Source organism: Cardiocondyla obscurior, linkage group LG09 (genome assembly GCF_019399895.1).
Source record: "Cardiocondyla obscurior isolate alpha-2009 linkage group LG09, Cobs3.1, whole genome shotgun sequence".
Lineage (NCBI taxonomy): Eukaryota > Metazoa > Arthropoda > Insecta > Hymenoptera > Formicidae > Cardiocondyla > Cardiocondyla obscurior.
This window is the reverse complement of record NC_091872.1, coordinates 804,642-831,360: the sequence shown is the minus strand read 5'-3', so window position 1 is coordinate 831,360 and position 26,719 is coordinate 804,642. Positions and strand designations below refer to the sequence as shown.

Below are 26,719 nucleotides of genomic sequence, written 5' to 3'. Positions count from 1 at the left end.
AGGAGGATAACGCGCCAAACATCACACGGCAGTTATCACTCTTACTCGATTTCTCCATACAGTAAATACAATGTAACACCTGCGTTTTACATAGTTATACATAGAGCACAAGGTGTTTCTATGTGTTTATGCAACAACTGAACGGCGCGTGCCGATAATGCAGAGCTGGCGGCGTTGGCAATAGCGGAACGCGGTGCGATTACCCGCATAAAATTATGCGATGATGCCTGATTTGTGATGCACTTTTACGGGGGAATCGCACACGTCGTGGCAGACCGCCGAAAATTATCGACCAAGATAGAGAACACTCCACTCCGATAAATCGTGCCATGTAAGAGGAATCGGTGAATGGACCAAATGAATGGCGCGCGCTATTGCCAGAAAAGATTCGGGGCCAGAAAGTCGACCAATAACCAGAAACGCCTAACAGAGATGAAGTACACTTCGGCAGCGGCGGGTATTTTGGAACACTACCCCAATACTGATGCAGCTTTAGGAAGTGCTGGTGTGTCAGGACAGCGGGCCAAGAACGGTATCATAGCGGCTCTTTGATTGACGGATCAAAAGTGTCGATTTCCTCCGGATCCTGCTTTTTTATCTGTAAGAAACAAAATTTGGAGTAATCGGGACGAAGAGTTGTTTCCCTTACGCGATAGCCGATGGTATCGAAGCACTCAATGCAGTGCGGGTCGGCGTTATCGAAATTTGACGCTACCAACGCATTCGATCATTTCCGGTTATTCATGGCTAAGTTTGATGCAGGACTTAGCCGCTCACCACTTGGGGCTCAATTGTTCGGTTGTCACGGCTTGAAAGTATTAACAAGATTTAAGACGCACCCCGTTTTTTGCCGAGCGATGGTCGGTCCGGCAGCCCGATCGATCTTTACTGAAACGAGATGCTCGGTTGCATCTTGTTACAATAAATGCATTAATCGTGTATGAGAACATATGAGTGTAGGGCATAGCGATTGTGGCATTATGTCGCGCTCGGCGCGGAGAAAAACGAGACCCTCTGACTCATAAGTTTGTGGCGAGGGCTTAGGCCCCGCCACTAGACAGCAGACGCCGTCCCTGAGGGCAAACACCGACCCGAACAGGACCGAACGCGCCAAGCAAGGTTCGGCGGGCGACCACCGGCCCGACGATGGCGCACGCCGCCGAGGTAAGAGTGGGAACTCCCCCACTCTCATCTCGGCGGCTATATAAGCCGAGCTCGCGGCAGAGCAAGTACCTTGTCCGTTCCGAATCCTCGTCACGAACACTAGTCCTCCAGATCCGATAGGCTTCGGGCTCCCGAAGCTCTCTCTCTAGTACTCTCCGACTCGGGCGCTCCCGAGTCGTCCCCGGGCGCTCCCGGTGAGAGTCTTCCGCTGCTTTGGGCGCTCCCAAGGCAGAGTAACTTCAGGTTCCTGGAGACCTCGGGCGCTCCCGAGGCTCCACCACCGAGGCGACCGGACACCGCCGGCGCCCCCGGGTAGTCCGGACCACCGAGATCCCCTGGACGGGCGCTCCCGTCCAGGCCGTAGGATCTATCGTACGGCACACCGCCGACGACACCGCCGCGGTCGGGCGCTCCCGACTGCCGCCGCCTCCAGGGCATTCAGTGCCACACCGAGATCCCCTGGACGGGCGCTCCCGTCCAGGCCCTAGGATCCGTCGTACGGCGCGCCGCCGACGACACCGCCGCGGTCGGGCGCTCCCGACTGCCGCCCTCCGGGTTATCCCGGACAAGCTTTGGTTCTCTTGGACGGGTGCTTCCGTCCAAGTCTAGAGCCTGCCGCACGACTATCAGGTCCCGGCATCGCCGCCGTCGGGCGCTCCCGACGGCCGCCACCTCCAGGGCACTTCGCGTCCTCACCCGATTTCCCGGACGGGCGCTCCCGTCCGGTAACGGATCCGCCGCGCGACAGCCGGTCGCCGGCACTGCCGCGGTCGGGCGCTCCCGACCGCTGCCCCTCGGGCCAGCCCGAGCAACCTCGGTCCAGACCACGAATAGCCGCCCAACCTACCGCCGTCTCAACGAACTCTGGCTCCGGCGAGCCTCCATCCGGCGAACCCCGCGACACGGCAAAACGCTACCGTTACAAGTTGCGTGTCTCGCAAGGAAAACGGTTTTCGGACCGTGCGATATGCAAAGATAGGAGAGACATAGTTACGTCGCACATTACGTAACAGCTGCCACCTTTTTACTCTCTTTCCATCCATTAATCATAGATGCATTGAATATGTACGAGGAGATATGAATGGTCTAGTCTATGGATCGTGCGTGGACACCTCACATATATTTTTTTTTACGCGCTGTACAACTGTAATACAAACACATTTACTCACTTTCAGATTTCAGTTTGTTCAATTGTTTCCACACTTACTGTTTTTTGGACCTCCTTACCCCAGTTTCTGAGTTTTTTTCTTCTCCACCTTTTTGACATTTATTTTATACTTGACACTATCACAATTATTAGCAATTATTTTATTAGAAAATACCTTTTTAAAATTTTAAAGAAATTAAAATTTTTTTTTTCTTTAACATTTTTTAATTTTTCAAAAAATTTATAAAGAGAAAAAACACTTCTTTCAAAAAATTACTCATTTTGGACTGTCTCTTTCGAAATTTACTAAACACCAAGAACAAACTCAAAAATGTCAAATAAATCATTATAACTTTTTATAAAAAATGGATCCCGAATAAACATTCGTCGGAAGTCATTGTAACAAACATTAGCAATTCTATAAAAAATCTTCTTACTTCTACAAACACCTTTATTTTGTCTTCTAAAGTAAATAACATGTTTCTCGTAAGATAACACAACATAATTTTTCTTCTATATATATAATGGTGTTTATTTCCTTGCGGGGTACACCCAGACCTCCGCTCCAGTTACAAAAAATAAATTCTATAATTAAAAACAATAAGTACTACATAAACTACTAAAATCGAAACAAAGCATCAAATCAACAATTATCAATATCAATTTCCTACAAAGAAGAACTACTAAACATACTACAAACCATATAACGAATAATATATAACAAGTCATTACCATGTTTTCTACAAAAATTACTACATCAACCATATAATTCAATCAATCATATATTTAGCTTAACATTCATTGCACGCGAGAGAGAGAGAGAGAGAGAGAGAGAGAGAGAGAGAGAGAGAGAGAGAGAGAGAGAGAGAGAGAGAGAGAGAGAGAGAGAGAGAGAGAGAGAGAGAGAGAGAGAGAGAGAGAGAGAGAGAGAGAGAGAGAGAGAGAGAGAGAGAGAGAGAGAGAGAGAGAGAGAGAGAGAGAGAGAGAGAGAGAGAGAGAGAGAGAGAGAGAGAGAGAGAGAGAGAGAGAGAGAGAGAGAGAGAGAGAGAGAGAGAGAGAGAGAGAGAGAGAGAGAGAGAGAGAGAGAGAGAGAGAGAGAGAGAGAGAGAGAGAGAGAGAGAGAGAGAGAGAGAGAGAGAGAGAGAGAGAGAGAGAGAGAGAGAGAGAGAGAGAGAGAGAGAGAGAGAGAGAGAGAGAGAGAGAGAGAGAGAGAGAGAGAGAGAGAGAGAGAGAGAGAGAGAGAGAGAGAGAGAGAGAGAGAGAGAGAGAGAGAGAGAGAGAGAGAGAGAGAGAGAGAGAGAGAGAGAGAGAGAGAGAGAGAGAGAGAGAGAGAGAGAGAGAGAGAGAGAGAGAGAGAGAGAGAGAGAGAGAGAGAGAGAGAGAGAGAGAGAGAGAGAGAGAGAGAGAGAGAGAGAGAGAGAGAGAGAGAGAGAGAGAGAGAGAGAGAGAGAGAGAGAGAGAGAGAGAGAGAGAGAGAGAGAGAGAGAGAGAGAGAGAGAGAGAGAGAGAGAGAGAGAGAGAGAGAGAGAGAGAGAGAGAGAGAGAGAGAGAGAGAGAGAGAGAGAGAGAGAGAGAGAGAGAGAGAGAGAGAGAGAGAGAGAGAGAGAGAGAGAGAGAGAGAGAGAGAGAGAGAGAGAGAGAGAGAGAGAGAGAGAGAGAGAGAGAGAGAGAGAGAGAGAGAGAGAGAGAGAGAGAGAGAGAGAGAGAGAGAGAGAGAGAGAGAGAGAGAGAGAGAGAGAGAGAGAGAGAGAGAGAGAGAGAGAGAGAGAGAGAGAGAGAGAGAGAGAGAGAGAGAGAGAGAGAGAGAGAGAGAGAGAGAGAGAGAGAGAGAGAGAGAGAGAGAGAGAGAGAGAGAGAGAGAGAGAGAGAGAGAGAGAGAGAGAGAGAGAGAGAGAGAGAGAGAGAGAGAGAGAGAGAGAGAGAGAGAGAGAGAGAGAGAGAGAGAGAGAGAGAGAGAGAGAGAGAGAGAGAGAGAGAGAGAGAGAGAGAGAGAGAGAGAGAGAGAGAGAGAGAGAGAGAGAGAGACACCACCCTTGTACTATACATACTATTATCACACACAACATTCTTCATTTATTCCAGAACCCCCACTTCCGACGCTTTTTCTTCATCCATACTTTAATCATCTCTATCATTTTTACATTCAGACACACTCGCCCCTTCCCTTACCTCTTCCAACATTTTTAACCAACACTCCCCCTTCTCGTCTTCACTTAAGATATCCTCTACCGCCTCTTCCCATCCCTTTTCATCCCCTCAACTCGCACATCTCGACCACGTGTGCTCCCATGTCTCATCTTCCTCTTTACAAATTCTACATTTCCTATTTTCTTCGTTATTCCAATACAAATTCCCTTTCATATTGTTCCCAAGTCTAAATTTTGCTATTCTTCGCCATCTTTCTTTCTTCCAACCCGTTTTTAAATAACCCGGAATTCCTTCCCCTTTTATTCTTTAGTATATTTTATTAAATCTTGTTTCCCCAATCTTTCTCAATCCTTCATTCTCCATCTTGCATCCCCCATCTTTCCTCTCTTTGCAAACTTTTTGCTCTCTCCACCATCTCTTCTCCCCTCATTTCTCCTTTCTTCCTCATTTTTTCTACTTTCTTTATTTCCCAGCCTAATTCTGCAAAAAACTTTTTTTTTTCCAATTCCCATCTCTCTTCCACCTTCCCAGTTTTCGCTCTTTCCTTCATTTTTTCCCAATACCACCTTGCTAATGCATCTCCTTTGTCATTCTTTAGTCTTTTCTCATATCCCCATGCTTTTCTTCCCATTATCCCTTTTAACTTTTCTCTCTGCAATTCGTCTCTCACCATATAACCCGGTACATATCTTTTAACTCCAACCACCCATCTTAAAAACCTTTCTTGCAAACTTTCTATTTCCTTTTTTTCTTTCCACCCTCAAATCTCTACCCCATAACTCGCAACCGACCACACCAATTTATCAAACAACCAAATTCTACTAGACCAGTCTCTTTCAAATCTTCTTTTTTCAATACTCCAAACCTTTCCCATAACTGCCGCAGCTCTCTTACATTTATCTCTCACTTGTTTTTTTATCTCCATTTGCCATCATAATGTATCCCAAATACTTGAAACTTTTTACCTCTTCTATCTCATTTCATTTCCATATCCATGTCATTTTTTTTTCCACTTTCCCTTTTTTTTCCGACACCTCATTATCTTAGTTTTATCTACGTTTACTTCCAATCCCTTTTCATCTGTATATTTTTCCAAATTCTTTAACATTCAAACCATACCCACCTCGTTTCCGCAACTATTGCAATGTCGTCCGCATACGTCAGTGAGTAAAATTTTTTTCCTTTGACTCTTACCCCCCCCCCCAGGCCCCTTTTTCCAATTCATCATATAAATCCACAATTAACAGCGTAAACAAACTTGGGAGCTGTTCAAAATCTTTCGCCCTTCTTTTTACCAATTTCAACTTTGCTTATTGTTACCCCTAAAATTTCCTCGCATCTTTTCACTCTTTTCTACTCTTCTTTTTCTCATAGCACTTATTAATTTATCCCTGTCTACCGAATCAAACACCGCTTTCATGTCTATAAAAGTTATTATCATCTTTCCTCCTTTTCTTCTAATTTCTTATTCTTAAGATAATTTAAGATATACACTTGATCTATCGTTCCCATATCTTTTCTAAAACCCGCCTGACTATCTGGCAAAATACTTTTTTCTTCCATATCTTTTTTTAATTTCTCTGCCAGTACCGCTGCATATACTTAGTACGTTGTCTGTGTTAATGTTATTCCCCTGTATACTTCCATTTTCTCTCACTTTCCTTTTTTAACAATTGGTATAACCGTTCCTTCCCTCCACTCCTGTGGTATCTCTTCTTCTTTCCAAACTTTTTTACATATCTCCCATAATTCCTTCTTTATTTCATCTCCTCCCTCATTCCATACCTCCACTTCCATACCTCATTCTCTATACCATCACTTTCTGATGCCTTTCCTCCTTTCAGATTTCTCATTACAAGATTCTCAGATTTCTCAATTTAATCTTCTTCTCTTCCTTTTCTGATTTCCTTGATTTTTCTTTTCTCACCACTCTCCATTTCACTCCTCCCAGTAATTTCCTAAAATGCTCATCTCATTCTTTTATTTTAATATCTTCATTAATTCCCTTCTTTCTTATTCTTCCTCTATTAACTATTTTCCATACATCCCCTTCTGACCTTACTTTCTCTATTTCATTTTCCCATCTTTTTTGTTCTTTCTTCTTTTTTTCTCACACAGTTCTTAATATTCCTTTTTAATTTTTCTATAATCCTCATTTTCTCCTTCCTTTTCCCTCCATTGTTTTCATACTTTCTTAACTTTTTTTTTATAATTTTTACATTTATTATTCCACTGTGCTTCCATTGCTTGTTCCCCTTTACTTTTTTCCTCTTCCTTTGTTTCCTTATTCATAACCTTTTTCACTTAGTCAATTCTATCTTCTAATTTTATCCAATTTGTTTTTTCTCCATCTGCTTCACTTTTCCTTTCTCCATATTTTTTCTTAAAATTCGTTTTTTCCTCCTCTGTCCACTTCAGTCTACAAATTTTTTTGTCATTCTTCCTCTTCCAATTCCATTTCCTCTATTTTTCCCCTTCAATCTGTACAATCAGCGGGTGATGGTCTGAATCCATCTCATCTCCAACAAATAAACTTATCATTCTCTCTCTCTTGTTTCTTCATTTCCAATTATATAATCTATTACTGAGTTACCTCTACTTCCCTTATATGTCCATTCTCCTTTTTCATCCCCTTCTATGTTTCCGTTAAAGATTTCCCATCCTACTTCTCCTAAAATTCTATATAATTTTCTCCATTCTCCATTTATCTTTACATCTTTTGAACATCTTTTATCTTTTTTTACTTCTTCTGTCAAATTTTTCTTTATCCCTGCTCCTTCCTTTCCAGTCCTTACATTAAAATTCCCCCACAATGCTTCTTTCTCCTTTCTGTCCTTCATCCAAACTTTCAATTTTTCTATTGTATTTTCAAAATTTCTATTTATACAGGGTGTTTGAATTAAGGTTTTCTTCCCAGTAACTGTAGATAGATATCGGGAATACAAATCGAAAAGTCAGATATTATTTAGTAAAAATTGGAACCGTTACCGAGTAAGAAATTACTGAATTTTGACGAATTGGCGCGGAGCACATAATAAGTCGGGCGTGGCAGGTGAGAGCGGGTGGGCCTTAGGGAGAAAACGGGGGTGAAACGCCGCGCAACAATTGTCTATCACACCACGCGTTGACTTCTCCCACCCCCACCCCACAATTGTCGCGCGATGTTTTACCCCCATTTTCTCCCTAAGGCTTACCCGCTCTTACCTGCCGCGTCCGACTTATTATATGCTCCGTGCCAATTTGTCAAAATTCAGTAATTTCTTACTCGGTAACGGTTACGAATTTTACTAAATGATATCTAACTTTTCGATTCGTATTCCCGATATCTATCTACAGTTACCGGGAAGGAAACCTTAAATCAAACACCCTGTATACACTCCCGCTACATTCTACTATTCTCCATACCAAAAAATTATTAATAAAACTAATCCTTTTTCTTCATTTATTATTATCTCCATATCTTCCTCCAATTCAAATTAACAACCCACCAACATGCGCCCCATAGTTCTCCCCAATTTATTCTTCTTTAAAGCCTTTATACATTTCCACTTATATCCTTTTGGCATTTTTTTTTTCACTCTGTCCCAACCCTTTTCTTGTAACCACGTTTCCATCAAACAAACAACATCCCATTCTTTAATTCCCTTCCAAAACTCTTCAACCTTATTCAAAATTTCCGCTACGTTCCAAAATCTTATTTTAAAAATTCTTCTCTCTTTTCTTTTTTTCTTAAAATTACTCTTCTTATCATCTATAATTATCTTTTTAGACTCTTTATTTTCGGTATTCTTCTCTTCTCCTTTTTTTATTTTATTATCTTTTTCTCCCCCCCTTCCCCGCACACATTTAAAAAACCTCCTTTTTTTTCTTTTCTTCAGCCTCTTTTTCCACTTTAATTTTATTTTTTTCTACCCCTCTCAACTTTAACTCCACAAGTTCTTCTTTCACATTATCCCAGATCCACAGTATATTCTCCACCCATAATTTCATGTAACCAATCTTTACTTTTTTCCTTCTTTCTTTAATTTCTCTGCTTCCAGGTTTATCTTCCATTCTACCTTTCTTTCATATATCGTTAAATCATCACTTATCCATTCCTTCCTGTTCTTCAGTTTTCCTTTTTCCTTCATCACATCTAGTTTTTCTTTAAAATTTTCAAATCTTACCCATACCATACCATAACCCCCTCTGTTAATTCTTTCTATTTTTCTAACCTCCTCTACCTTTGCATTTACTCCTAACTCTGTAACGCGGTGATTTTGTCGGTGGAAAGCTCGTCAGGAACCGGGGTACGAGTCAAAGAACCGAGACGCGAATAACGTACAAAATAAAGTAATTTATTATAACAATCAAAATAAAAGTAATCAAAATAATATACAGCAAAAGAGAGTAACCAAAGATTAAAGTATTTTACAAAAGGTTAAAGTAAACAGAAATTTAAGAGCGAGATTACCACTGAGAGTCGTCTTTCTAAATGTCTTACGAACTATGTACAGGTTGGGCCGACCAGGCCGTGACGCACGGACAGAAATACGCGATCGCGAGTCGGCAGCGCGGTGTATAAAGAGGGCCGTTTAGGCCGTGTCGCACGGACAGAGGTACGCGGTCGCGAGTCGGCAGCGCGGGGTACAAAGTGGACCGTTTAGGCCGTGTCGCACGGACAGAGATACGCGGTCGCGAGTCAGCAGCGCGGTGTACAGAGTGGGCCTTTCCGGCCGTGTCGCACGGACAAAGGTACGCGGTCACGAGTCGGCGGCGCGGAGTACAAGGTGGACCGCTTAGACCGTGACGTACGGGCGGAATCTCGCGGTCGCGGCGCGGCGAGTACTCGGAGCCGGAGGTAGTTTGATCGAGGAGAGGCTCTGGAGCGCCCGAGTCTCGGTGGTGAAAATGTCGGAGGCCGGGAGCGCCCGAGTCCTGGGGGTAGCGGTTACGAAGGCCGGGTGAACCCGGTCGAGGACAGGCTCGGGAGCGCCCTAGTCCTGGAGGTAGCGGGTCGGTTTCGAGAGCCAGGTGAGCCCGGTCGAGGAAGGCTTGAGAGCGCCCAAGTCCTGGAGGATCGGTTGCTAAGTGCTCTCCAGCGAGGAAAAGGTGCTTCTCTCGCGTTTGGACCGGCTTATATACCCGATGGCCCAAGAGTGAGGAAAACCCTCTCCCGGGCGGTCTGTGGCGGTACGCAGTACGGGCGGCCGGTCGGCCCGTGTTACTAGCTACGGCGGTCCGCGCTACACGCCGCGGGTGGTTGGTCGGCCCGCGTTAATTAAAAGAGTGGACGAGACCACGCTGAATTCGTGGGCGATCGGTGGTGGTTGCGGTGCGGGGTCTGTAGGTTGGTTCAGTCATTGTGGCTTATAGCCATAACTCTTTTATTAATTCCTCGACTTGTCCTTTCATACCCTCTACCTCTCCTTTCTTTATCTTTATTCTTTTTATGATAACATTGCACTTTATCATTCCTATTTTTTCTTTTTCTCTTTCCAACTCCATTAATCTAATTCTCTTTTCGAATCTTAACGCATCAACTCTTTTCTTTTTATCCTTTGTATATCCTTGTCCACATTCCTATTCATTCCATTATTATCCTCCATATCTTTCTTTGCTTTCATCTCATCTTTTTCCTTCACTCTTTTCTTTAGTCCTTCTATTTTTTTAACTAACATTTTATTCTTTTTTTCCCAACCCTTCCTCAATTCTTCTATCCATTTTTTGATCTCCTTCTTATTTTCATTTACTTTTCTTAATTTTTTCCTTATCGCCTCAAATCATCCCTCATTTCTCGTACAGTGACCGGCAATAGCCTGTCACTGCGGCGGCGCGCGAGGTGGGTGCACCGCGATCGCGGGCGAGAGGCGAGAACGCCGAAAGCGGGGCGTTCTCATGCTCACTCTCGCGACTCGTGAGTGAGAGAAAGCATGAGTGAACGTTAAGGAATTATTATAGGCGCACCTTTCGCTTGCACGCGTTCGTGTTTATATAGGTAGACAAGGTATATCGCAGAGTACGCTATTAATTCTAGCGTATACTTTAAGACATTTCGCGACTTTTAACAATCGAAATTAAATACTCATGTTACTTATATTATAATATATATTTTTACATTACGTATAATTTAATTTTGAGATAATTTTCGTTTTCTGTCTTGAGAAAGACAATATAAAATTGTCTTTCTCAAGACAGAAAACGGCATTTAAAATTGTCTATCTCAAGACAGAAAACGAAAATTATCTTAAATTTAAATTATACGTAATGTAAAAATATATATTTAAAATATAAGTAACATGAGTATTTAATTTCGATTGTTAAAAGTCGCGAAATGTCTTAAAGTATACGCTAGAATTAATAGCGTACTCTTGCGATATACTTCTATCTTTGTCTACCCGTATAAACACGAACGCGTGCAAGCGAGAGAGCGAAGGTGCGTCTATAATAATTCCTTAGCGTTCACTCATGCTTTCTCTCTCACACTCACGGGTCGCGGGTGAGAGAGAACATGAAAACGCCCCCCACCAACTTTTCCCCCGTCCTCTCGCTCCTTTCGGCGTTCCGCGCTTCACGTACGCGATCCGCGGTGAGGCCTCACGCACACTACCCCACCTCACGCACGGGAGCCGCCGTCGCCGCAGTGCGACAGGCCATTATTGCCGGTCACTGTACAATATCTAGCACATTTACACCTCCTTCTGTTTTTCACTTTCCCTGCCTTTTTCTGCTTCCACCAAGCTTCTCTCTGAACCTGTCATTTTAACAGGTGATCTTCCTATTTTTATGTTTTTCTTAAACACTTCCGCTTTATCTGATTCATTATCCCCCGCTTGTCTTTTTTTTTCTCCCTTTTTCTGAAGGGCCGAATAATTGGTAAACTATTCGATCAATCCCTTCCCCAGCTTTCTGCTTTCAGCGGTGTTCCAAGATTCTTTTTTTCTTTTTCTTCTGCTTCTATTATTTCTATATCCTCTCCTTTTCTTCCCCTGTTTTCCTGTTTTACAATATCACTCATCTTTACTGCTTCAATCCGTTACTCTCTATCTTACCCTTATCCTCTTTTTTACCGACTCTACAGCTTCTTTCAATCTTTCCCCACCCCGCCTACAGCGCCACACCCTTCTTTACTTACACTTTCTTTTCTATACAAACTTTTTTAATGCCTTAATCACTCCGATTTGCAAATCACTCTAACTTTTATTCACTTTCCCCTACTAAATCTCACTTTTTACCTTTCTGCCTACTTCCCACCTTTCCCTCCAATCACCCTTTTTTCCCACACAACTTTCCACCCCAATACCTTTTACTTTTCCAAAAACTTCAATATTTCCCGATCTTTAACCCACTTTATCCTTCTTGACCACATGCATACAACATTCACCCATGCCACCGAAAACGGAAGTCAATTTCTTTTCTATAATAATTTTCCATTTTTTCTTCGAAAAATTTTGTACATAATACGCGAACACCCGAGCTCGAATCTATTTTAGAATAACATTTTTTTATAATTATATTATCTTGTTTATTCTTTTTTTACAATAAATTTATCCATTATACAATCAAAAACTAAACTCATAACAAGAACGTTTAATTCTCTTTAAAACATAACTTTTCGAGATTTGTTTAAAAAAATTGACCTGTTTTTACAAAGGTAAACTAACAAAGAAACAATCACAATTGTCCCTTACCGATTTTGATAAATTTTGGATATGTTGTAGAACATCGAAAAATATTAGACTCGTACCTAATTATTTTCTATCTGCTTATCTCGACGTTTAACGGTTGAAACCGCCTTTCGAAAATAATGAATTTTTTCGTTTTATGCAAATATCTTCAAAACTATAAGAAATATAAAATAATGCTTTTAGACAAAAATTTTATAGTATTTTATGTTCTATGCAACAATGAATTTATATTTTGTAAAATGTTAATTTTTTTAATTGTTTTCCTTCCCTCCTTTATTTTTGCAAAATTAGAAAATATCATAACAACAAAAATTAAAAAGCATTTGATATCTAATTAACTCGTACTGTTTATAATATTATGTCCCAATTATTTATTTTTTAAGAATACGGGTAACATCGTGCTATAAGTGTCATACTGTAGATAGGCCTTACGTTATTGCTCTTTAGTTAACGTATGTGAATATGGCATCCAAATTTTTAGAGAACTGTGCAAGCAAATATAGAATTTTTAAAAACTGACAAAGTTCACAATTTGCAATAGTATTTGCAACAATATCAAATGTGTCGCGGCATTACCACAGTCCCGTCATAATTCAAAAATCCTGCAAGAGAAAAAAGTGTTTTTTTTTTTTTCACATAGATTTTTAATTGCGCTGATTCAGTTTAATAATTAATGCATTATGTTTGTGACTACGTATTATGTTTCATAATAATTGAATGAGATGAAGAATGCTTACATAAAGAAACAGATTTTGGCTACACGTTACGCAACAAAAGCGGTCTGTGATATATTTACATATGATATTCACTGTGATATACGTACATAGAATATTCTTTTTCAAAATATGTACTTTGATCGTTGATTTACTTTGACGTCATTCACTTTGATTTGACAAACAATTTTGATCTTCGACACTATGTAATCATTATAGTCGATTATTAGATTATATAAATGTGCGTATGCCAGGAAACTGGCAATTTATTTCGCAAGTGAGTGTAATAAAGGAGAATGTGTACATTACATATACAGGGTGTTTGAAATATAAAGATAGAATCGGGAAAAAATCGAAAAGTCAGATATCATTTAGTGAAATTCGTAACCGTTACCGAGTAAGAAATTACTGAATTTTGACGAATTAGCGCGGAGCACATAATAAGTCGGGCGCGGCAGGTGAGAGCGGGTGGGCCTTAGGGAGAGAACGGGGGTGAAACGCCGCGCGACAATTGTCTATCACACCACGCGTTGACTCCTCCCACCCCCACCCCACAATTATCGCGCGGCGTTTCACCCCCGTTCTCTCCCTAAGGCCCACCCGCTTTCACCTGCCGCGCCCGACTTATTATGTGCTCCGCGCTAATTCGTCAAAATTCAGTAATTTCTTACTCGGTAACGGTTACGAATTTCACTAAATGATATCTGACTTTTCGATTTGTATTCCCGATATCTATCTACAGTTACCGGGAAGGAAACCTTATTTCAAACACCCTGTATATCAGTGTTACCAACAGTGTATACCAGCTTAAAGTCAGTAATTAATGTAGGTATTTATTAATAACTGTTGTGTTACGTCTTTAACTCCACATCTTTTTTTTTCGACACATATTAGAGAATTTAGTTAAGAGGAAGTATACCGTATTCCATTGAAGCACAAAGAGAAGACTTTTGAATTTTCCAGAAAAACTATTTTATAACTAGAAATATCCGGTATTACCATACGTTTGAAAAAAGGAAAAAACAAAGAAAAACATATAACAAATTGTAAACTTGGCGCCAACGAAAACCAGACAATAGGAACTCGTCTGGACGCGACACAAAAAAATCAAACTTAGAGGCCCATAAATATTTTAAACTTTTATCAAACGTATGACAGTAGGTAGAAGGATTCAAGAAGAAAAAGTAACTTTCTAAGTTGTAATTACACCGTGGATTCCAAGCTTTAAAAAAACCAAGGGCGCGAGAGGCCCACAATTACAAGAATGTGACGTACGGACAAAAGTCATAAAAATTCAGGCAACAAAATGTGAAGTGCTTATAATAAAAAGTTCTCTAACCGTTTTTTCTAAAATTATTAACAACATTCTGGAAGGTTCGGAGGGGATGGCTCGCGAAGGCGGAGCCTCTTATAAACATTTATTTTAAAACCAATAGATATCGGGAACTCCTCACCAAAATCTAGAAACTAAGGGCGAAAACTTAGAAATTTAAGAAACAGAGAAGAAATGAGATGCGGGTGCCCGATAATTGTGAAAAAGGAAAAGTGGAGGAACAGGTTCGGCAAATAAAAATTCTGAGTCTCTTAAAATTGAAAATTCGGCAATAGTCCTCTTTTCCGAGCTTATAAAATCTTGTGTTTCGGCGAAGCACGCTCTCTTGCTCTCCAGATTTCTGACGCAAAGTTTATTTTAACAAAATCGTGTGTGCCTGAGAATCCAGAAGAATATTTAAAGAAGAACCGACAGAAGTTTACCTAAAAGTAAGTTTCAACAGTTAATTATCATATTCTGCGTATTCTTGATTCTATTAAATATCCAATGATTTCAAAGTGCTTCATTTAATAAATCAAAGAAAAATGAGAAGAGATCGTTTGTTTCGGGATTTCGGGATATCAATTAAGTCTCTGGACTTTGTGGTGAATCGTTTCGCGAAGCTAATTGCTGCCCAATATAGACTGTGACATGCTGTTGATAAATTGGCGACTTTCCGTGGTTCACGCCGTGAAATGTTGCTAAGAAATGGGCGACTGTCTAAGGTTTAAAAATTGTGTAGCGTTCTATGCGTTTGATAAACTGCGAAGATCCACGCATGGGCGAACCGAGAATTCTGAAGTGATGACTATGACGAGTCTCCCTTGATTCTTTCTTTATTTTAACTTAATTAATTTTATTTCATATAAAATAAAATTCAATCATGTATTTTAGTGAAATCATCAAATAGGAAAACTTTAAAGAAGAGCCGGGCGCGGCGTAATAAACAAATAAAGAACCTTCGTGAATTAGTTCGACGGTTCTTTATTCAGTACTTGTGCGTGGCGGCCTCGAGTGAAGAGGCATTTTTGACTCCTCCGCAATGAAAAGATAGACCGTGATCCTCGCGACCGGACGCTCCTCCGCCATCCACGGAGACCCCGAACCATTATTTTGTTACTATTCGCCGACTGACCAACTCGATGCGACTAACTTCTCCGAACAGTCCACGGAGCCAGGATCGGAACAATTCCGTCCCACAACTCCTTTATACACACCTAACTCTTCCCTCATCTCCGACTCACGGTTTCCTGAAGGTGAGTTCAAGGTCTGTTCCTCTTCTCTCTCTCCGCTTCCTTTTCCTTTCGTCTGCGAGGAGGTCGACTCTCTGGGTGAGGATGATTCTATCTCTCTCCCGTCACCCAACTCGAGTATCGAGGTTCTCAAGGAACAACAGGAATCGAGGGAGGTCATAGATCTTCTCCTGAAGCTCCTTCGAAGAACCAGTACTTTGTGGATAGATTCTGTCCCGGAAGGGACCTTCACCATCGGGCCCGACCATTTCGATCCCAAAGAGATCAGGAGGCAGGCGAGTCGCTCTCCTCCTGACTCAAACTTTTTTATATATTATCCGGGGGTGGAAACTTCTTTCTTGGCCCCGATGGGTCTGATAGATTTAGTACTCCCGCGCAAAACAGTCAGGGTGTGCGAAATAGAAGAGATCATCCTTGACTAATTAATTTTAAGAGTACATGCATTCTTGTAATATACACACATTCCAATATATAAAAATGTTTAAAATTTACCTATTGTTAAGATTTTTTCCGTTTTCATATTATATAATTTTTTCTTTTAAATCATTAAATTTATTTTTTTTTTACTAAATGTATTTAGTTTAATTAAAAAACTTTGTTAATTATATTTGAAAATTTGGGCTATTTCTTTTAAGAAAACCTGATTATCCACTAATTGCGAAAGATCACTGCTGGTTCTGTCCCAGAGAAGAAAGATTAAATTCTTTTCTCTAAAAAAATCCATCTACGCGCTTATTTTCTTATTAAAAATACCTTTTAATTTTCTTTGTGCGTAAATTGTGTGGTTTTCGAATCCTGAATCCCACGCAAAATTCGGTGGTAAGTCAACTCTCTTCCTTACCTACAAATCTCCTTTTTAAGGACTTCCTCCAATTTCTAACCAAATAAATTATTTATGAACTTGACGTAACAGTTGCATAAAACTTTTTTTTAATCTTATGTGTAACATGTTTATGCAAAACTTAATTAAAGAGTTATTTCATTAATTATAAATTGGGAAAATTGGTTTATATAAAATTTATGGGAGGATTAGTTCTTCTATTTACAAGAAAGGTAAATTCAGGAAAAAATTTGTAACTTTTATTAACTTTTTATTTTATAATTTTTACAATTTGTCTTTTTGAATAATTAACGGCACCCGTAGGTACACTTATCAAAAATGTCGAAGTTTTATTCCTGGCGGCGTTCTCTAAAAAAGATCTGAGGAGCCGTAAAGTGACCTTTATGGGTCCCCACTTTTTGTCCTCAGAGTAAAGAACTGGCTCGTCATCGCTGAAAAAATTTCTCAAGTCCACTTGAGTCCCTTCGTCGATTAATTTAAGTAGTTTTGTCTGTGTTCCAGAGGTAGTTTTTATCGGCGTCAATGGTAGCGGAAAACTGTTGTCCCACGATGGACTAATATCCTTTTTAATCCTGATGTTCCCAGGTAACAGGTACAATTTAAGTGGCCGAGTAATTCGTGACGGTGTTTTCTCAAGAGGCTGCAAGTCCCACAGTCTCATTTCTTCTTCTTTGTCCAAAAACCTGACTTTGAGCGAGATGACTAAAGGTGATCCCGGCGGGAAGATCTTGATGTCTTTTACCAATGGTTTACTTGGCGTTAATGAGCACTTCCAGTCCGTATGATGCTGTCCGGCGAACTAACGACAAAGGCAGAGGTGATCGGAGACTTTACTTTTTCCTTATCGAAGCTTTTTTCTTGGGAGAACCAAAGTCTTTTTTAGAGATGGATCAGTCAAGTCGATTACAGGCTCATTGCTTCGGGTGCATTCGAAAAGCACACCTTGGCCGATTTAAATCACTTACGGAAGAATTAAATCCGAATCGCTAGAATCAGAAATTGTGATTTGACCCAAAAACTCTCGTCCTTATAGCTATGGAATGCAGGTACGTTTATGTCCAATTAGTCTTCTGATGGTGGCGCGGCGTAACGTGGCCAAGTCAGGTTGTCGTTCTGTAGGACCCGCCATGCGGGCAGCGACCGCTACAAAATCAAAATTGAAAATTAATATTTTAATTTAATTGATTTTAGAATGACACTTTTCAATCCATTCAATGTAATAATGATATTTTATAAAACATTTAGTGCTTTTAATCTTCTGCAAAGTCCAACAACTTTAGACCAAAAAAAAGTATAAAGAACCATCAAACGTATGTTACTTGAAATGCAAAACGATAAACAACTTGAAGTAGAAGAAAAAGAGATTTTAAATTTTTACAACAAGCATGAAATACCAGAATCAAAAACTGTTGAAACAGAAGAAAATAATAAGGAATACCTTCAAAAAAAGGTCATGTAGCTCTATTGAAGCAACAATACCTAATGACTATAAAAAAATGCTGTTGAATACTGGAAAAGCGATAAAACAAAATTAAGGTTACTTGAAGCAGTTAAAGCAAGATTCAGACAAAGTGACATCCATACGGCAACTACGACGCTGGGAAGATTACCTTGAAGCAGGTGGTTTGGTACATTGGATAAATTACGCAAAATTTCAGATTATACATTTAACAATTTCATTGAAGCAACTGAAAACAGACTTATTATTCACGATATTGATATTGCTCAATGAGCTTCTTTCTCGTAAACAAAACATTGCCCCATATTTTAGAGCTTCAGTAAAGTAAATATTAAAATTTAAATGTGCACATGGTATTGTGTCTCGAAAAATTACAAATATTGTAACAAAAAGAACATTGCTTAAAAACAAAAGTTGAAAGATAAGTGCAACACATTTATTGTTAATGTGAAATATTACATTCATCAATATAGAGCAGAAAATGTTTATAATTTAGATCTGTTATGTACGAAGACAGTGATGAAATAAAAGAATGCTTGCTAATCTAGAGCCGACTTTATTAGCGTAACGTTTAGCAACGTCTAACTTGACTACTCTTAAAGCGCACGGCACGAATGAAACAATGCCGACATCGGATACAGGGCGAGTTCGTACCGCATGCAATATGACTAATCGCGAGATAGCATGTAATATAAAACTTATCTAATTCGCGTATGAAACTTATCCTATTCGCATAACAAGATCAAAGTTGATTTTAATTAGAATAGCATTCTAATCGTACTTTAACATACAAAAGTGTAAAAAAAAATTAGATATAGTACAGTTTGTATCAGCAGCCACGCATAGTTACACTATACAACCGACTATTTTCGTTGATGGTAGATTATTATCACCTCTTTTTAATGTATTAAAAAAAACTACGGAAACATTCAGTTCAAAAGTGCAAAAATCATCTTTGTTACAGCTCTAAAATCTATCAAATTAACATCAGGCCATGTAAAAATTTGGTTAAAAAAGTATTTTTTCCAAAAACCGAATCACAATAAATGTTATTATTAGATTCATGCAGCGGACATTGTCTAAATATTATTAGGTTCTTTAACAAATTTTTTTATGTTAATTATTTCGGGCGGTACAACAGAAAAAATACTACTATTAGATGTATATCGTTTTTGATTATGGAAAATTTTTGTTAAATATTTTTTTGATATCGTTATATTGTTAAATTTTGAAAGTAATTTTTATGCTATACATAATATCTTGAAATTGCAATCATTGATACACCATCAATTTTCCTTACCATGATTTTAAAATTTATTTAAATATACGTGGTTTACAAGTGGATATGACCAGAATAGACCGACAGTATTTAAAACACCAGTTAAATTCTGTTTCAAACGTAATTCAAAGTAAAATGTGACCTTTGTGACAATATTGCTAAAATAACTTGTTCTTGGTTTAAATAGTCGCTTTGAATAACACAACTTTTTTTATGAACACTATCTTTGCAACGAATATATGCCTTGAAAGTATGTATACGTTAATGTAATTGAGAAAAATAATGATAAATATAATAATAATATATTGACAACCATACTTTTATTTGAAGTAATACGTTCCATTATATTATATAGTGTGTTCCATACTAAACGGACATAATTTGAGAAATAGGTAGAACTGGTCTAGACAAATAGTAAAGTCCTATATAATTTTGTATTTTTCGCAATAATAACCGAGTAAACAACATTTTAAAACATCAATCACGCTACTTGAAATAGGCGTAGTCTTCCGACTGTGTGACTCAGGCGATGCACGCCATCCGGTTACTTTTTGGGGGCGAGACAAGCGAAGACGCGCGGGCGAGACGAGTAACGACGCATACCAGGGGCAAAGCGAGCGCATTAAGACATGCTATCATACTGTAGCGCTTGCGCCATCTTGGAAAATAACGAAGCGTTGGAGACGAGCCTTAAACTAAATCTTTATTATATTTACACTTATGTACAGTCTTTTATTTTTAGAGTTCGCTCAAATCGCACCGCTAGGGTGCTTTCCACAAAAACCTGAGAAGACGGGTTAGACCCGACGTTCTCGGTAGGATATATGGGGTGCCGTTAAAGTTACTTTAATCGGCCCCCATTTCTCGTCCCCCGGATAGGCGATCGGCTCGGAGTCCGATGCGGAGGTAGTCGCCTACGGATCGGTTTGCGTACCGACTTCCGTGGTCCGCGGCGCGTGTTGGATCGCCGTAGGGGTCCCGCTAGTCTGCGTCCCCTGAGTGGTCGGCAGAGGCCTCGGCGTCGACGGGAGCTGGTATCGCGGGCTCGTCAAGCGGTAGGCCCGGATGTCGCCGTGTACCAGGGCCGACGTGTCAGCTGCGGCGGTGGTAGCCGCAGTGGGCACGGTACCAAGGCCTTAGTGCCACTGGTGGTAGCCCTCGTGGCAGCAGCGGCTGCACCGGTTGCGATGGTGGAGGTCCGGTCGCTGCTGGTGGCTCCGGCTTCGGCCTCACGATTAGCAGCGGCTGCCCCGGCGGAAAGATCTCCACTGCAATGACCCTGGGTGTTAGCGGCCCGGTGGTGCTGTCGGGAGAGCTGGCGTCCTTGGGCTGCGGCTTCCGTCTCCCTCGCCTCACCTTCCGCCTCCTGGGTAGGCCGGGGTCCTGGCTACCTACTTCTGTGTTCATGCAGAGTTCGATCGGAATCGAGCCTTTGCGAATACGTTTCAAAAGCGGCTAGCTTGCAATGCTTATTTGGCACTATCTGTTAGGATGTGCTCTAGACCGGCTTAATGCAGGCTGAAGCGAAATCCGATCGTTATCTCGCTCCTTAAGTAGGACCTGTGAAGTGATCTTACTTCCGAGAGAGCCGCGCCGCCTAGCGGCGAGCTTTACACTATTTGGTTCTTCCATGCCTGCCGGGTCACTATCCGGCAGGTGCTTGTGGCGTGCTTGCATGGTCGCTTGTGGCGCATTTGCATGGTCGCCACACATACTATGCTTTATTGAATTTAACACGTAATTACAAATTAGTTATTTAACATGAAAACGCTATTGTTTCCACACCACCTCGCGAGGTAAATAGCAAGGCGCGTTTTTCATAAAGTGGTATCCCCACTAAACCTAATCTACTGTTGAAAATTTCCTTATCGTGACCATTCTATGCGAAATACAACTTTGAGTTGCGTTTGACGTTCTAAAGAGACTAGAGTTTTGGGTGTGCAGCGGCGTTCTATGATAAATTTTGATCTTGTTATGCGTCGGCGCAATGAAATACAACGTGCATACCTATTGTCAAAGTATGTACACTTTTTTTCATTCTAAAAATTTTTTTATTTTGCGATATAAAAACCCGCTACGTCAATGTACCTTGCAGGTGCGCAGTTTTTGTACCGTGCGTGATTGTGTTCAAGTAAAAGAAAAACATTTCGAGTAATTAAAAAAAGGGGCCTTGCTATTTACATCGCAAGGTGGTGTGGAAACGATAGCGTTTCCATGCTAAATAAATTAATTTTTATGATAGCATGTCTCAACGCGTTCACTTTGCCCCTGGTATGCATCGTCACTCATCTCGTTTGAGCGTCTTTACTCGCCTCGCCTCGAAACAGTAAACCAATGCCGTGCATCGTCCGAGTCACACAGTGGAAAGACTTTGCCTATTTCAAGCGGCGTGATTGATATATTAAAATGTTGTTAACTCAGTTAATATTGCAAAAAATATTAAATTATATAGAATTTTTCTATTCGTCTAGACGAGTTCTACCTACTTCTCAAATTATGTCCTTTTAATATGGGACACCCTGTATAATATTCGGTGTACAAATAAGTTTTTGCCGTTTGATCAAAGTTGGCGCCACCAGTAAGTTATGGTTAAAATTGTTATTTAAAATGTCGTTGTCGTAAGGTTGAACACCTGTTAACAAGTTAACCTTGACATATTAGTTAATTTTTATCTAAATAGTACATTCTTTTTTGAAGACCCGGTCGTCTTCCTCTTGGCAATTCTACCAGTCTCGGGAAAATTCCGGACGATTCGCAGTGCCGCAATTCGGGGGATTCCCGGTTGCAATCTCGGGGGTTACCCGGAGCACTGACCGAAAGTCGACTCGAAGGCACTCGGTCAACTTTCTAACAACCAGCTACCGGTCTCGGGAGTATCCCGGACCATCTCTCACCTCACGCGCAGGGTGGTTATCCCATTTGTCCGTCTAGAATCATCCAGTGTATCTCCGATTCCCTACGCCGCTGGCCTCGGGCTTAGGCCAACCTCGCGTACCGCGACATCCTGTTTGCTTTCTTGCTCTCTCGCGGATTACATGTATCCCTGCGATACCGACCCGCTCGCGACCGACGCTGCTTGCGTTCCCGTTTTTTAGTGTACGGCATGCGGCCCTGTGACACCGACACGCTTGCGACCGACGCTGCTTGCGTTCCCGTTCCCTAACGTATTGCGTGCGTCCCTGCGACACCGACTCGCTCACGACCGACGCTGCTTGCGTCTCCGTTCGCTAACGTGTTGCATGCGTCCCTGCAACACCGACCTGCTTACGACCGACGCTGCTTGCGTTCCCGTTCCCTAGCTTATTGTATGCGGCCCTGCGACATCGATCTACGTGCGACAGACACGTTTTGCCTTTCCGTTTTCGGGCACATCGTATGCGACCCCGCGATATCAACCGCGTATGACCGTCGCCGTTGTCATATCCGCGTAAAACATTCGACCGGCTCTCGATTCACGTGCGGCCATACTTATCAACGCTACGCACTACCGACTCGGTTCTGATAGAGACTATCGACGTGTTCCCGGTTTCCCACCGTGTCGAGTATATGAGCGTATGTTACCGATAACATCGCACTCAGTCCCGCTTGTACAAACGCATGCCATCTCTGGCTTTCTTCTTCTGTAAATAGTGTAAATAAAGCTTTATTTGTTAACACGCATAAAACAGTGCACGGTTTCTTTTCACCCTGAGCTCCACTGAGCGGCCCCCAGGCCTAGCAAAGTATAAGTGTTACATCCCCATGCTCTCCTATACCCATTTTAGTCCTTATTTTTTTCCTTTGCATCTCCTCTCTCACTATGTATCCTGGCGTATTTCTATCTACTGCAATTAGCTATTTTAAATATCTGTTCTGTATTTTTTCCATCCTTGCTCTTTCTTTCCACTTCTATATCTCCACCCCATAACTCATCACCGTCCATACCACCGCATCAATAAACCATAATCTCTTCCCCCAATCTTTCCCAAACTTCCTTTTACTAATACTTCATACCTCTCCTATCACTGCCGCCGCTTTCTTTATTCGTTTTCTCATCTATTTGTCCTCCGTTCCTTTTTATCATGTATCCCAAGTACCTGTATACTCCTACCTCTCATCTATTTACCTTTTCATCTTTATTGCACCTTTCTCTTTTTTTCTCCCCCTATTCTGCATCTCATTATTTTTTATTTCTCCGTATTTATTATCAAACTTTTTCTATCTTCGTACTTTTCCAGACTCACTATCATACTCCTCATCTCACATCGTCTACATAGCTCATTAAAAATACCTTATTTTTATCTTTATCCTTCCCCATCCCCCCTTACTCATTTCTTTTTTCAAGTTCGCTATCAAATCATTAAATAATATCGGCTCAATGGATATCCTTGTATTACTCCCCTTCCCGTCCAGAACTCCTTACTCATTTCTTCTTCTACCTTTATTCCATGTTGAGTTAATCAGATACGTGGTTTAGTTGATGAAAGAGAATTAATAAATTTGCAGTTTGGATTAACACTGATTATTGTTTTATTAATTCAACTTGTTGAGTAACATACAACGCACTTTTTTATAATGACAGTACTTATGAGCATCTGCATTCGGACGCGTTTCACCAGAGACTGAGGCCTTAGCTGTGCCATTGTTCTATCCGTCGGATAAAGGGACTTTCCCTGGGTCTTTACCTTATCAATATTCTTAGACCCACATTCTGAGCTCACTTTTAGAGGCGCCTTTAGTTAAAAGCGCTTCTAAAAGTAATTTTATAAAAGTGGTTATGTTCTGAGCTCACATTTAGAGGCACCCTTAAAAGTGACAGTCACTTTTAGCCTAAATGTGCGCTTTTATCTCGAAAAACTATTCTGAACCCACTTTTATAGCACATTTATAGGCTTCCGCCGAATGTGCCGCTAAATGTGGCACATTCTAAATCTGTTGCACATTTAGCGACACATTTAGTGAAAATCCAATATGGCGGCACCCATGCGATTTGACAGGTAGACCCGTATCGCGATTTAACTAATTAGTAGTGAAATTAATTAATTAAATTTATTTAAAAAAACGATATACGATATACGCGATATACGATATACGATATATACGAAAAAACGATATACGCGAAGTTTTTAGGAGTAAACGAAACTCCATGTAGTAAAATAATTGTATTAAAACAATTTAAAAAAATTTCAATTTTGAAAATGCGCGTATGTATAAAAGGTGCCTTCAACCTATCGTGAGTGTCATAAGATTAATTTCAATCATTTTAAGTTTGTTCTCAGTCGCTGCACTGTTGAATTGATGCACACTAGTGAAATAAGTTGGAGTAAATCAAATATAATTGGTTTTATTCTAACTTACTGCAACAGTTACAGCGTGTAGCGACTGAAAATAAATTTTTGGTAATTATGCATAAAAGGGTCATTCTCTTCGATTTCGATGACCTTTACATATGTTGTAGAGGTCACTTCCCTGAGTGACGTTGACCACTTTTTAGAGGTCGGCCCCTCCCCGTTTAAAAAATATTCACTACAAAAGTTTCAAAAATATGGCAGGTACTTATGGTATTGTGATCGGTATAAATGACTATATTTACATTTTGAAAAGAGATAAATAAATTTTTATTTTTAATTTTTATACGAGATTATCAACTTCAAATATTTCTGCAATTACATCAAAGAATGCGATAATTCTAGCGTCAAAATTAAATTTTCGACGAAATAAAAACTCAGCTAAATAGCCTTCGTAATGTTTTTCACGTGTTCCATAACGTGGAATGTTAGCACGTGTCTCTCGCCAGGCACGCTCAATATTTTGAGTATGAGCACCGTTATCAGGGTTGACAAAATTTATTTTATGATTACCGGTATAATGTTTAAATTGAGAATTATCTAAACAATTATACGATCTCCAACTATCTGACATAATTGTAGTGCCTGGCTTAATCCACTTTTGAATGACATTTAATAATGTCGATGATGAACGATCAGAAACAGGTTCAATGAACAATCGCCCCGATGATCGTTCGATTCCACCGAATATTCATTGTCCTGTTATCAATCGACCTTTAATAATCAAAGAACATTATATCAGGCTTAAACATTTGTTTCAACAATAAGTTTGATCTTTGTATAATAAATATTCACAGACACTTGACCGGAACTTTATTAAATTTATAAATAGGCAGACCAAGCACGTTAACCTAACCCAATCCATTGATGATGTGAATATGCTTGGACAGTTATTAACCCACGTAAAACTCAAAATGCAAAGAAATCAAACTGCCGCAGATATAGAAAAAAAAAACATTTTTTGCATTTTAAGTTTTACGTGGGTTAATAACTGTCCAAGCGTATCAAGATTCACACATCAATTACAATGGGTTGGGTTAGGTTAGTTTTAACAATCGTGAGGCCCCCCGCAGGGGGGCCGAACCTTCTGTCTGCCATTTTTTATTATGGAGAAAATTATAAATTTAATAAAGTTCCGGTCAAGTGTCTGTAAATATAATAAATACCTTTATTAAATTTACATTTTCCAATTTTTGCTTTATCTATCTCCACAATGACGTTTTCTCCACCTAATTGTTCAGAATTTTTCTCGGCCCGTAAAGAACATATTTCTCGGCAAAAAGAAGCCCAATCTACTGCGGTATGAGCTGTTATCTCAAGTTTGGATTGTATAAATTCCTGACGAGGTGGTCGCAGCATCAGATAATAGGCAATAAATTGACATGCCTTTTGAAGAGATAGATGAGTATTTTCGAACCAAGTATTTTTTAAAATACTTATTTTCATATTGCACTGTTTCTTTATCCGTTTGCGTTTATTATTAACTACATAATATTCACGATTACATCGGAAAATATGTTGTTCACGCAAAAGAAACATATGGTTATTGCAAACTGGACATTTTCGTTTACTTGGAAGCACTTTATGTTCAAATAAGAAATCCAAAAGTCGATTTTGATCGTTGCACATTGTCAAAAACTCGTGTAGCTTCATCTTAACTAGTTGTTCTAACGATGTTCCAACGATAAGTAACGAGAGATGACTGAATAGAGATGATAGAATACAGCACGAACACGCCGAGTAAACGTGTACGTACGAACATGATTCACGTTAAATTCCTGCTTTAAAGTAATCCAAACAAACTAAAGTAGGTAACTATATTTATAAACATACAACTTCTACATACATATAGTCATTTATACCTCACTATATACCACATCTATAGATCACAATACCATAAATACCTGCCATATTTTTGAAACTTTCGTAGTGAATATTTTTTAAACGGGGAGGGGCCGACCTCTAAAAAGTGGTCAACGTCACTTAGGGAGGTGACCTCTACAACATATGTCAAGGTCATCGAAATCGAAGAGGATGACTCTTTTATGCATAATTACCAAATTTTTTAATTACCTTAAACATGTTAACCGTGGATATTATTCACGAAATTAATTATGCGATTGAAGTTCGGGAAGTAAATGTAGTTCGTGATTGTGATCCGCGAGATTTTCGGAATAAAATAAACTTGTTTGAAAGAGTGACGGCAAACGTGACTTATTTTTTTAAACTTAACATTTAAAACTTTTTTTCATGCCAAGTAATATTATATGGCTAATATTTATAGTCCGTCCTTATTTTAAAGATTGTTTTAAGTACAGTTTTATTTGGTTTTAAACCAATTACAGAATCGTATCGTCGTTTTAAGACATTGTTTAAAATAATTTTGAAATAAGAAGTAACTATAAATAC

General features: G+C 40.1%; 1 protein-coding gene and 2 pseudogenes across 1 annotated transcript in view; 2 read left to right on the top strand and 1 right to left on the bottom strand.

Annotated features, from left to right (window-relative positions):
• LOC139105754 (major facilitator superfamily domain-containing protein 6-A-like) overlaps positions 1–26,719 on the top strand; it is a 148,585-nt gene that overhangs the window by 106,469 nt on the left and 15,397 nt on the right. The window lies entirely within an intron of this gene.
• Positions 16,427–17,992, top strand: LOC139105422 (uncharacterized; annotated as a pseudogene).
• LOC139105583 (uncharacterized) lies at positions 24,542–26,164 on the bottom strand (annotated as a pseudogene).